The sequence below is a fragment of the Electrophorus electricus genome, chromosome 4 (assembly GCF_013358815.1).
Source record: "Electrophorus electricus isolate fEleEle1 chromosome 4, fEleEle1.pri, whole genome shotgun sequence".
NCBI lineage: Eukaryota > Metazoa > Chordata > Actinopteri > Gymnotiformes > Gymnotidae > Electrophorus > Electrophorus electricus.
In genome coordinates this window covers 17,007,433-17,019,716 of record NC_049538.1, presented here as the reverse complement: position 1 = coordinate 17,019,716, position 12,284 = coordinate 17,007,433, and the positions used below count along the sequence as shown (strand labels likewise).

Genomic DNA, 12,284 nt, shown 5'->3' with positions numbered 1-12,284 from the left:
ATTATGTGTTTTACATCTGAAATATAATAGTCAGTTATTAATTATCTGAAATATATAGTTATGCTTGTGTATTCTTCATTCAGGATTTTAGACTCATGTACGAATCAAGTATTATGCTTGACCGGTTATTTAGCATTGGCCCCCTGGGTGCACAGAATGCAGGGATGAATATTGATTAAGTATAACTTAGGCACAGAGACAGTTTTAGTGGTTTCCAATGCACCTCAGTGACTGGAATGAGCAAGCATTCAATTATAACACTTCCTTTACAATGCATTTATATAACTTATAATGAAAAAAAATATGTATTGAATTTCAATGCTCAAAGTTTATATTTATCTAAAGACGTTTAGTATGATGTATAAAATAGGAGAAATTCATTATTTAAGACATTTACATTACAAATTTCCCATTATTTTACAGTAAAGCCTAGGATCTACAGTGGCAACTGTGAAATTAAAAAGTCCTGTAGAGTAAAATGAACTGTCCAAGTAGGACATGGAAGATGAAGCACTGTTTGGGTGCCAGAAGTGCCAAACAGACCCAGAGAGAGTCTATGTGGCGGGCGCCATCCACATCTATCAGCCCAGCGCTGGGCGGAAGACCAAGTGTACTCTCAAGAGTAGAGAGACGAGAGGAAAAAAATCAAACTGGAAATACAAAAAGCTGCGAAATTCAACAACATTGCAGCCAAGAGGACTGAGGTCAAACATTACAAGGTCCACAGGCTCTACATGCTACTGCCATATGTGAAACTACCTCCTGCTCAAATTAACTAAAATGACTTAAGGGTTGCAATAAATGAGCAAAAAAACAAAAAACAAACTTGTGAAGAACTCTATAGATAGAAACAGAAAATAAAGAATACAGATTCACAAAGTGGGCCCACACAAGCACAGCTCAGCAACTCTGAACTGTAATTGTGTGTATACTGGTGTCGGTTTGGTCCGTATTGCTTGTATTTCCTAGTTCTAGAAGTTTCTGATATTTTAGCTAGTCTGTTTGTTGAATTCTGATGATGGATTACTAACTGCGACTGCTTATCTTTTGGTCACTGCTACCTGTAATGGCCTTGGTTATCAGAAATGCCTGATTAACCAGCAAATATATTCTACAGCCTCAGGCTGCCATTTCTTACATGTAAGTGCCTTTGCAGCCAGTTGACTTTTAAAAAAGGTTAAGTAAATATTTCACTCTCCATCCTGCCACAGCAAACAGTGTTGGTCATGTGTTGTGAGCTACTGGGCAAAGGGAATTTTAAACTGAAATCATACTATTCTGTCCTTTTGTTTTTCATTTATGCATTTAGTTAAGTTATATAAATCTACAGGAGATAATTCAGTAATCGTCACTATACCACAGGTCTATGGAATGTGAAAATAAGCTAATACTTCTGTTTCATTGATAGCTTACACAAGATAGGTTCACTGCTGGGCCAATTATGAATGGTCCCATGGTCATTAATGCCAGAAACATCCCCTGACATCCCTCCCATCAAGGTACAAAAGGAAGAAATTACATCATTATCAACCTACTACCATTAAATACAGCAGTATCCTTTTTGCCTTAATTTTTATGTAGTTAAACTGAATTTCATTCTTAATGATTCAATAACAGATTTTCTCAGCTGTGTAACTGACCAACTGCCATGCTGAACAAAACAGGCACATTTTTTTCCTCTTTACAATGACTAAAATTTCAGAAGAATAATCAGCCACCCTCTATCAGTCAGACAGGCGCTTCAGCTGCCTGGGGTGAAGGGAGATCGGTGGCAGCTGAGGAGCAGTATTGTCACTGCAAAGCTGACTCACACAGACAGGTCTATGCTTGAATAATAGATAATCATCACACCAGGTCGCACACAGGAGGAAACACAATACGCCTCTTTCCTTTTGTCACTCACAATGCTCTTCATCTGATCGAGGGCAACACTTCGTAGTGGACCAGGGGTGAGAAGACACCTCTCTCTCTCTATATATATATAGCTCTCTCTTTTGGTTGCTCTCTCTCTCTCTCTGTCTCCCTTTCCATTGGGCTCAGCTCTCAGGGTGCTTCAAGAATGTAAGATATGTCTGTGTAGGCGGATGGGTGGAAAGCTGGTGGGGGGTGCTAGATACATGACTTTGATCGGCAGCATTAAGTTCAGCAGTGTTGCGCATGCTGTGTGCTGATTAGTGACTCCCATGGCTTTGGTGGTGGTAAGAAGAGCAGTGTCCACCACTCCCTGCATGAGGGCATCATGGTGGCCCAAAGGGACAGTGCTATGTTCTGAGCTACTGGACTGATCTGCAGCTCAGTTGCTTTTTCAGTAAAATCCTACAAGCTGGTCACTACTGCTGCCATTGTTAACAGGGAAAATGTTATTCAAAACAGCAAGGGGCATTTTAGGAGTAAGATTCAGATTCTGTTAGAATTGTATGTGCATTTAGAAATGTGAATGCAATTAATGTTCAATGATGAATGTTTAACATGTCACTAACACAGTGCACCAGGCTCGTTAAATCACAATCTGATCCAGACTGTGCTGGACGCCAGTTGTTTTAATTAATGGCCATTATGAGTCATGTGAATAGAAGTGTGTGAATTGAGCTCATGCAGTGAGAACAAGCTCCTCAAGCTGAGCCCTCCCACCCTTGGAATTGTCCAGTATCAAACGCTAAGATTGCTCTCCCCACAGCTGGCACTCCACAGGCTCAACCAAGAATTTCCTTCTGCTTAGTAGGCAAGAGGGTGGACCACCGGCAGGAACTGTGCTGATAAAAGCCAAGAATTGGGCTAAAATGAGCAGCTGATGTGAAGAAAGTGCCTGTCATGGCATTCATTTTCTCACTCCTTGATACTGTGTGCACCACAGCAAATGAATGGGCAGTCCCACCCACATCTAACAGGCAGGAATCAAACATTTTGAGGAACATCAGGAGGTATAGGCGTACCTGTTCCGTGGGTATTGTCTAGTGACACTCATTGTGTACACGTGTGAGCTTAAGAGAGTAAGTACACATTTGTCACACACACACACACACACACACACACACACACACACACACACACACACACACACACACACACACACACACACACACACGCACACACACACACACACACACACACACACACACAATTCAAAAAAGCACCCATGTTCTATATCATGTCTACAGGCTGGTGAGCAGGTGCAACTGCCTCCAAAGTTGGAAGGGTTTCATTAGTCTTTTCATATGAATCCCAACAATCAATCAATGCACCAGCACTTCCACTGCACATCTGTAAGTGTGAAACTCTGTAAACTAGCCATGTTGTTTTTCTACAGATGTGGAAGTGCACTGCTCTACAAAACACAGACAGGCAGGCAGTGTTTGGTTTTCAAATGACACATTGGGAACATCTGAAGATAAAATACACATGCTAATGCTTAACCTAGCCTCTAAAAACTGCCATGTCAGAGGGAAGAGCAGCTTACACCTCAAAGCCCTGTCATAATAAGACCACAGTGTCCTATCTTAAACAATTTTAACCTTCTGAACTATACCGTCTAACAACAAAAAAACTGGGCAGGTGTAATGTTACTAACAGGGCGCGCATCACTCGTCCTACAATGATACACTGAAGAGTTAGGAGTTTTAGCACACAGTAATTTCAGTTATTCTATGTTTAATAGTTATTTTAATGTAAAAAATGTAGGTTTTGATAAGTTTAGCGACACCGCGACAGCCACCAATGACTTCATTTTAACGTGTCTCTTTTAAGGCTGAGTAGCCTGCTTCTGGAAGCCAGGGGCTTGAAAATTTAGTTTTTCAGTGAATGCATACAGTCTTGGAGTTGCTTGATCGTCATCATAATCACAATGAAAAGAAAAACATGGCTAAAGCGATTTCGAAGCGCACTTAAAAGATGACATTAGTTGACTGCATGTGAAACTGTTCAGTACGTAGGTTATGGGCTACTAGCTCTGAACGGACCATTTCACAACGGCACAAACGACAAATGACTTCAGTTCGTTAATCCAGCGAAAAGAAAGAGAAAGTCTTAACATTCCTTAATTCCAAAATACCGCATTGCTTACTTTTTTTTAATTTTTTTTTTTTAAAGAAATCAGTGTATTGGAAAAGAAATAAAAATAGTACACATTTATAGATTTATTCCATATCGAGTGTGCTTCAAACCACTAACTTGAATGTCAAATAACCAAGAATACTTCTTTTAAAAGTTAAAACAACACAGGACACTCTCGTTGCCTAAAGAGTAGTGCATGTTTATGTTCCAATTACGCACAGGCAATATTAACTAACAGTGTCACAAAACAAACTAGCAAAGAGCAAATGACAAGTAGCTACCTGATGTCGACCGAGTCTTGCTTGACTTTTCCGTCGTTCTTCTATCACAGACTGACGCTCATGTCTTCGGCTATCCTTCCCAGTCTTGAGGCGCGAATTCAGGCTGCCCGAGCACACAGAGCCGCGTAAACTTGAAGCGCACGGTTAACGCGCACCGTTAAGTCAGTGGATGATGAGGAGGCAACGGTCGCCCGGTCGCTCGGTCTTCGCCTAGACCACCAGAGACTGGAAATTAGATACGGTACGACAGTAACTCAGCACCGCGCCCGTTGACGCTGCCGTCTGGAGAGACTGAAAGATGAAGACGAAAGGGGGTAAGTGCTTCTGAGGCGCACCTGACAGACGGAGCCAGGCAGCGTATCCGAGAAGGAGGGGCCAGAAAAACACACCTGTCGCTCAGTCTCCGGTGTGCTGTAAAGGAATCCAGCACCGTTATGTTTTGTCGACCTAGAAGAATGTACATCAAAATATGCTCTCGTTAAGCGTCTGCTACATATGTAAATGCGAAATACGTGTTATTTCTTTTAGAAAAACCCCCACAACGTAGAGAAATAAAGAGCACACAAGAAGTACTGTAATGTTTATAACACGGGTGTAGATAACAGTAATCCATGTCTCCGTACTTGGTTTTGTTCAAAACCTTTTTTTTTTTTCTGAGAACCTATATTAATGTCACCCTCTCATAGCTCGTATATCCTCGTGTCTACTTAAAAGAAAGCAACATCTGTTGTATTATTGTATACTTTAATAATTGTATTATCAAAGTCATTTTGAAGACAACTAAATATTTCAATATTAAGTTAAAAATTAAGGTTTTTTATCATGTTTGCTGTAGAAACATGTAGACCAGACCTAACTTAAAGATATCACTGACCATTAGTCATTAACATATGAAAGACAATCACTGGCATAGGCCATTAACTAACAAAGCATGTAGAATTTTAATGGTTTCACTGTAAATATCCATAGACCTAAAGAATGTGGCTTTTTTCTTTTCTATTCATCTTTCTTTCTTATTTATGTATTTATTTATTTGGAAAGTTTTCTAGTACACTGTTCCATATCATCTAGTTCTGTCAACTAAGTGGGGATTTACAGTGTACACAGTTCTGTGATTTGGGCTCTCTTCCTGCAGCATGTAGGCCTTTACATTCAGTAAACAATATGTTGAGTGATGAAGATCTCACAGCCACCACTCACAAGCCGAGGTAGTTATGGATCACTTAGGCAACCACCAGTACATGTTTAACAACACTACAATGGCCACATCCTATTGCCATCATAGAGCTGAGTCTACTCATACTTCAGTACTTCCTACTACATGTACTCAGTTTCAGTGAAGCACTGAAGCACAGACAGTTGTCCTGTTTCTAAATAAATGAATAAATAAAACCAAAGAAACCAAAGAAATTAATCCGTAGGTCCTGTTTAAGATAAACTTAGACAAACCAAAATGTTTATTTTTCCCCCAAGTGCACATACTTGGAACACACACCATTGGCACCGCCTCCATGTACTGAAGAAAAAAAAAAACAGGAAGTAATTCCTGTGAAATTAGTTGCCCTCACCATGGCAACCAAGCTATATGGTGAAATAGGTGTGAAGTTGTCACTGCTTGCACTACCTGCACCCACACAGACACAAAATGCTCACTCACAATCACAAGTATGTATGAAAATCAACAAACAAAATGAATTTGCCACTACTTCTTTTTTGCATGCGCATGCACGCACGCACACACACACAATATATTGAATGTGCTGGATGGAACCCTTTTAGGCTTTTGGTGTCACTGCCTTCTATATATATATATATATATATATATATATATATATATATATATATATATATATATGGTCCTCTACCAGAGGAATCGTGGGTCTGTAAAAAACAAAAACAAAAACAAACAAAAAAAAAAACGAAATCCAGCTCACAAGATTGCTATTTAAATCAAATATTTCCAGAAGCCTTCTAGTTAGAATATGGGGTTGAACAGTATTAAAATCAGGGAAACAATCAGCAAATGAAAGTTCGAGCCTTTCCAGGTGTTTAACAAGTAAGTTAAGCAAAGAGACTGTGGCATCCATTACTTTTCTTTGTGAGAAGAGTAATGGATGCCACAATCTCTTTGCTTAACTTACTTGTCAATAAACTGCATGCTTAGTGCATTCCTTTGAATTTCTGACTTTAACACATATTCAAACTAAAATCTTTAAGAGTTGGGGCAGCTGGATTTGGGAATAGACTAACACGGTGTCCTTCCAGACCTTAGGTATATGCTGTGCGTGAAAATATGTGTTTATGGGGCCTTATCCACATCCTATTGGTCTATGTCAATGTGTTGATTATCTGCCAGTTTGTATCTCAGTTCCAATATTTCATTACTAAAATCACATATTTCAAGGCAGTTATAAAAACAATTAAGAGCAAGTTCACTGTCTGAATTGAAGCCATCCATATTGACACGACTGCTGCTTTTTGAATCCCGGCCTGCTGTAATTTTCATGCTAGACCAGGTTAACTAAAGTTATTTGCCTCCATCTTGTTCTCTAATTTAATTTTATAATTCTGTTTTGCTTTAAAGATTTCTGTTTTCATTTGTAGCTATATGCAAATGTGTAGTTGATCCCCATTTAAAAATGAGCTTATTTTACCATATACTGGACTTAATAGATATGGTCATAGTTTGTTATTAGGAAAAAATTCAATTTGTTTTCAGGGAATTTTCATGCGCCTACAAAATGCAACATATGAGCAAGTTACATGAGAAAGTTTATCCAAATCATATCCTGTTGACTGTTTAAAAATCAGTCAGTACAGTCAAAGATTCCCACAAGCAGAGCACTGATTCTCCTGTCCAGTCCTTTATAACCTTTATTTGTGCTCTCTCTCTTTAAAATCATTTTATATATGGGCAATAAATTGACAAAATTTTGATCTTCTGAGTCTAGTGGGGGTTGTGAGAGTGATTTATGAATGCCCTTTACTGACCCATCACTATTATAATATATAATATATTAGATCCATGTTGTTGGATAACAACACCAGAGGCTCAAAGCATTACCTTTACTCACTGATAGAGTGGTCCACCAGGCAGACCAGACAGAGCAATCTAAGTGTTGCCTGGATCAACTGCTAGGAAGCATGACATACAGATGTATGCCAAAATGGAAAGGAACATTGACTCAATGACCAGGATCTACAGCAAGGACATAGGGTTGAAAAGTGTGGTTTGCTGATATAACAGACCTGGAGGAGAGCTGCAAATATCTGGGGATTCTCCAATCACAAGGGTACTATGAGGCAGAAATGAGAAGCAGGTCCTCAAGAATCCAAAATATGTAACCCTCATTTACTTATGTTGTGTTCTGTCAGAATTGTAAGTCACTTTGGATTTTTTAAAAAAAGGCCAGATGCCATAAATGTACATGTAAAATAATTAATAAATGTAAAAGTAATTTGCACAGGAGAAAAACAAATCCAACAAACCAAAGTATAGTATACACAGAGCAAAAAATCTGACTGCCTAGGCAGACTGGTGAGTGCAATCAATGAATTTTAACAATGAAAAAAATATTGTTAGTTGTGCACATACCAAATTGACACTGGGCTCAGACGCTGTGGTGCTATATGATAACTGAGGAAAGAGGCAAAGTAATAGTAATAATAGAAAAAGAGAGATGTGAAGACACACAGAGAAAGCTGCAATATTTCAGTCTGCTGCGATTGTGCAGGACAGTTCCTCTCCATGACAACGGAGGACTGAGGTAGGTCACTGGCAAAGAGCACTCACTATCAAAGAAAAAGGTCTGCCAGGCCCTTTTGACTTAATTTTAATTTGACTTAATGTCCTAGTTGGAAAGAAAAAAAAAAGAATCTGATTATCTGGTTATTATACGTTAGATACATTATTAAAGTGTAACTTTAGGACCTCGTGATTTGCATTTTTCTGTATTTTCCCTAGTCTAACCAGCTCCTAAATGGCTTGACAATTATCTGATGATTTGAATCAAGTGTGTGAAAGTAGACGGAATTTCAAATCACGCAGAGTACAGTTTGGTAGGGCAACTGGTGACTGGTTCCAAGTGGCTTACAAGCTGTTAGGTTGCTAGTTGTCTTCAGTGCAGATCACTATGAAGAATGAGGTTTAATTGGGAGACCTGAAAGTCCTTTATGTATAGTCATGTCTTTGTATTTAGCAGCAAGGCTTTTAAAAAATGTCTTTAAAATCGTTTAAAAATATATTCATATTTGCTGTGACATATGAATACATGTTCAAGAATCCAGCCCACAAGATTGTGCTTTAGATAAAATCTTTCCCGAAGATCTCTTTCCCTGTTATATGAGGACCAAAAGGATGCAGCATGTCTTAAAATAAGAAACAAACTCTGAATTAATATAGTGTAGGTTTAAGGAATTACCTGACAATTGTATATATTTTAACAAGTAACCAATAAAATAAATAAGAAAATGTTTTATTTTAATTAGAATATACTGCAATATTTAGTTTATCTGTGGAACAGAACACATCTGAAGGTTTAGCCCTGATAAAGGCTGATAGGTACTGTAATTATAATGTAATTATGGCCGTATCTCCTCCATTTCTACGTTCTGTTGCTATGCTTCTAAAGTACTGGTAAACTCTGTTTGATTCAGTGTAACACAAAAATGTAAATAAACAGTTATCATAAGGAACATCAGTGAAATTTAAACATGCACACATGCACTGGAATACCGCCCCCCCCCCCCCACCTCGCCCACACACACACACACACACACACACACACACACACACACACACACACACACACACACACACACACACACACACACACACACACACACACACACACACACAAAGACCCAACAAACTAAATCCTGTTCATGAAAAAACATTACATTATTATCAGGATCTCCTGTGGGGGACCAGGGATGAATCCAGAAAGGTGCTCTATGCTATATCAATATGAGTTCTTGGGCAAGACTTCTAACACTACTCTTGCCTACCTCTGTAACACGATTGAGAAATGGTAAATCGCTCTGGATAAGAGTATCTGCCAAATGTGTAAAATAGATTTTTTATTGGTTTTGTTCTTTATGAAACAGATAAACAGATAAACAGTTAAAACAGATCAATACAAGTCAATGGCATTATGGAATAATAGTAATAATGACATGTTTTATTTTGATCAGATTTTGTATTATAAGGAAAACATGACAATTATTATATATATTATACACAATTTTATATTAGTTGGTGAGAGACTCCTGCATTTTTTGTGATTTTATAAAATAACTTTTGATTATTGTGTTCTAGATATTGAATTTGTACAAAATCCATTTCTATGTTCAATAAGACCGCATGCAGCTACAGACCTGTCTAACCCTGCTTTGTGAACTAAGTGGGACAATTTGAGGATCAATGTAGACTACTGAATGTCTTTAAAAATAGCACCATAATAGAACCGCACACAATGAAACGTGTGAAAGAACTTTCTGGCTTTCACAGACTGGATGGTTGTGTTAAAGCAGTACAGATGGAGAAGGAATAGTCTCGACATCCCTCTGATACCTAGAGTATCTAGATGAAGCTTACTGAGCTTGAATTGTTTCCCAAATGAAGGACCAACTTTAAACAGAGAGAGCGAGAGAGAGAGAGAGAGAGAGAGAGAGAGAGACAGGTATATGTTAGACAGTGCTCAGAAACCAAAAAAATACAAATAAAAAATCACTTTGGAAAACATGCAAATATGTATATTTTCCATTCACTGAAGTGGCAAATATCCTCAAAGTACACATACACAGACATTTATCTTTATACACAGTCATCATTATATAGACATTTGTCTTTGTATGTTATTATATGTATTATACATGTACCTACTTATGTAAGACGTTTCTAACCTTAACTGTAAAGACGCACGCATGCACGCACGCGTGCACGCACACACACACACACACACACACACACACACACACACACACACAAACACACACACACACAAACACACAAACACACACACACACACACAAACACACACACACACACCTTTTGAGAAATGTATGGTTATAGGCCAAGACAATGTGTGATATGATGTGCAGAGTGACAATGAGTGATGTGTACATGATGTATAAAAATATGGTGTATATGGTTTATGGCAGAAACAAGCTATGCCATCTCTTTTATCAACAGTTCATGAAGGTTGGATGAAGGTAGCATATGTAGTCCCCTCTAGAGGCAACAGCCTTCACACACCACTCTCTTCATCACACACCAGTCTCTTCATCACACACTACTCTCTTCATCACACACCAGTCTCTTCATCACACACCACTCTCTTCTTCACACAGCAATCTCATCACACACCAGTCTCTTCATCCTCTCTTCTATTTTTTGTATTAAAAAATGATAAAAATTGGAATAGTAAAACAATAAAAGAATACAATTAAATTAGTAGAATAATAAAACAAATACAAATGCAAAAATAAAAAATGCTCCATCTATAAAATAAAAGTGCATCAAATAAAACAACACATCAAAGTGAAATAAGATTTTAAAAAGAAAAAAATGAAATAAACTTTAGGATGTTTTTGCGTTGTTATTCCAGTTTACATGTGCACAGTGAATAAAACTATATTTTCCCAAATTCAATGAAAACATCTGCAACACCAGCTATCCAAAATAGGGCCCCACACAGAGACTGGAGTCTAAATCCATAACTGGCTGGGACATGCAACTACAGCCCATTTGGGCCAGAAACTGCAACTGTAACCCAAATGGGGCATGCAAATATAAGCCAACTGAGGCATAAATACTACCCATCAAAATGCTCATGCTAAACCCATGCCCAGATAAAATGCATATAGTCCAGTTAAAATCCATGTGGCCAGACGTGTGGTTTTCGGCAGTCCAATTTTTCAGCTCCCTGTCCTCGGTCTGGCAAAATGCCTGGATGGCATCTATTTATCATTCTTCTGAGGTGAACTGGTTGTTGTTTTCCATTAATCAATATTATTTTAGCATGTCACTGAGTCACATACATGTCAAAGCAAACATCTAATTTTTCATTGGTTTGGTTTGCCTTTTTACCTCACCTACTGGCTAAACATAAAAGACAGTGTTCTAAATGCTAGTCAGTTAGGATGTTTACAAAAGTTTGAAAATACCAAAAAGAAAAATTACTTCATTTCTTTGTGGTCATCCTTTCTTTTCAGAATGTAGGAAAGTCTCACATAATATCTTCTGCATATTTTGCTTGACAAATACTGCAATTAGGTGGAAGTTTGATGAGTAAAAAATAGATTTATATTCGATCTTTATAGAACAAATTGGTCAGCTTTATTAGATAACTAGCTAGGCACCCCTTAATCATTGAATATATATGTTTCATTCAGGTGTATAAAATCAAGCACCTAGCCATGCAGTTTGCCTTTACAAACATTCTAAAGAGCTCACCTAATTTGAGTGTGATACTGTAATAGGATGGCACTGTTTCTGAAATTTCTTCCCTTCTAGATATTCCACGATCAACTCTGAGTGGTATTATTGAAAATTGGAAGCGTTTAGGAACCACAGCAACTCAGCTATGAAGTAGTAGACCACATAAAGTTATGGAGTGGGGTTGCAGAGTGCCGAGGCGCACAGTGCCTAAAAGTCACCAATGCTTTGTTGACTCAATAACTGCAGAGTTCCAAACCTCCTATGGCATTAATATCAGCATAAAAACTGTGCTGAGAGCTTCATGGCATGGGTTTCCATGGCTGAGCAGCTGTATGCAAGCCTTACATCACCAATCACAATGCCTAGCGTTGGATGGAGGGGTATGAAGCACATACTGAAAACGTGTTCTGAGTAGTGTGGAATCATATTTCTCCATCTGGCAGTCTGAGAACGTTACCTACCTGACTACACTGTGCCAACTGTAAAGTTTGGTGGCAGAGGGATAATGCTAT

General features: G+C 38.3%; 1 protein-coding gene across 3 annotated transcripts in view; it reads right to left on the bottom strand.

The window, feature by feature from the left end:
• The window catches only part of LOC113580125 (SH3 and multiple ankyrin repeat domains protein 2), a 123,984-nt gene extending 119,636 nt beyond the window's left edge, over window positions 1-4,348 (bottom strand). For all 3 annotated transcript variants that reach the window (XM_035525480.1, XM_035525481.1, XM_035525482.1), the window contains exon 1: window positions 4,332-4,348. The gene's annotated coding sequence lies outside the window, so the exon portion shown is untranslated. The remainder of the gene's footprint in view (window positions 1-4,331) is intronic.
• Between the last annotated feature and the right edge of the window lie 7,936 nt (window positions 4,349-12,284).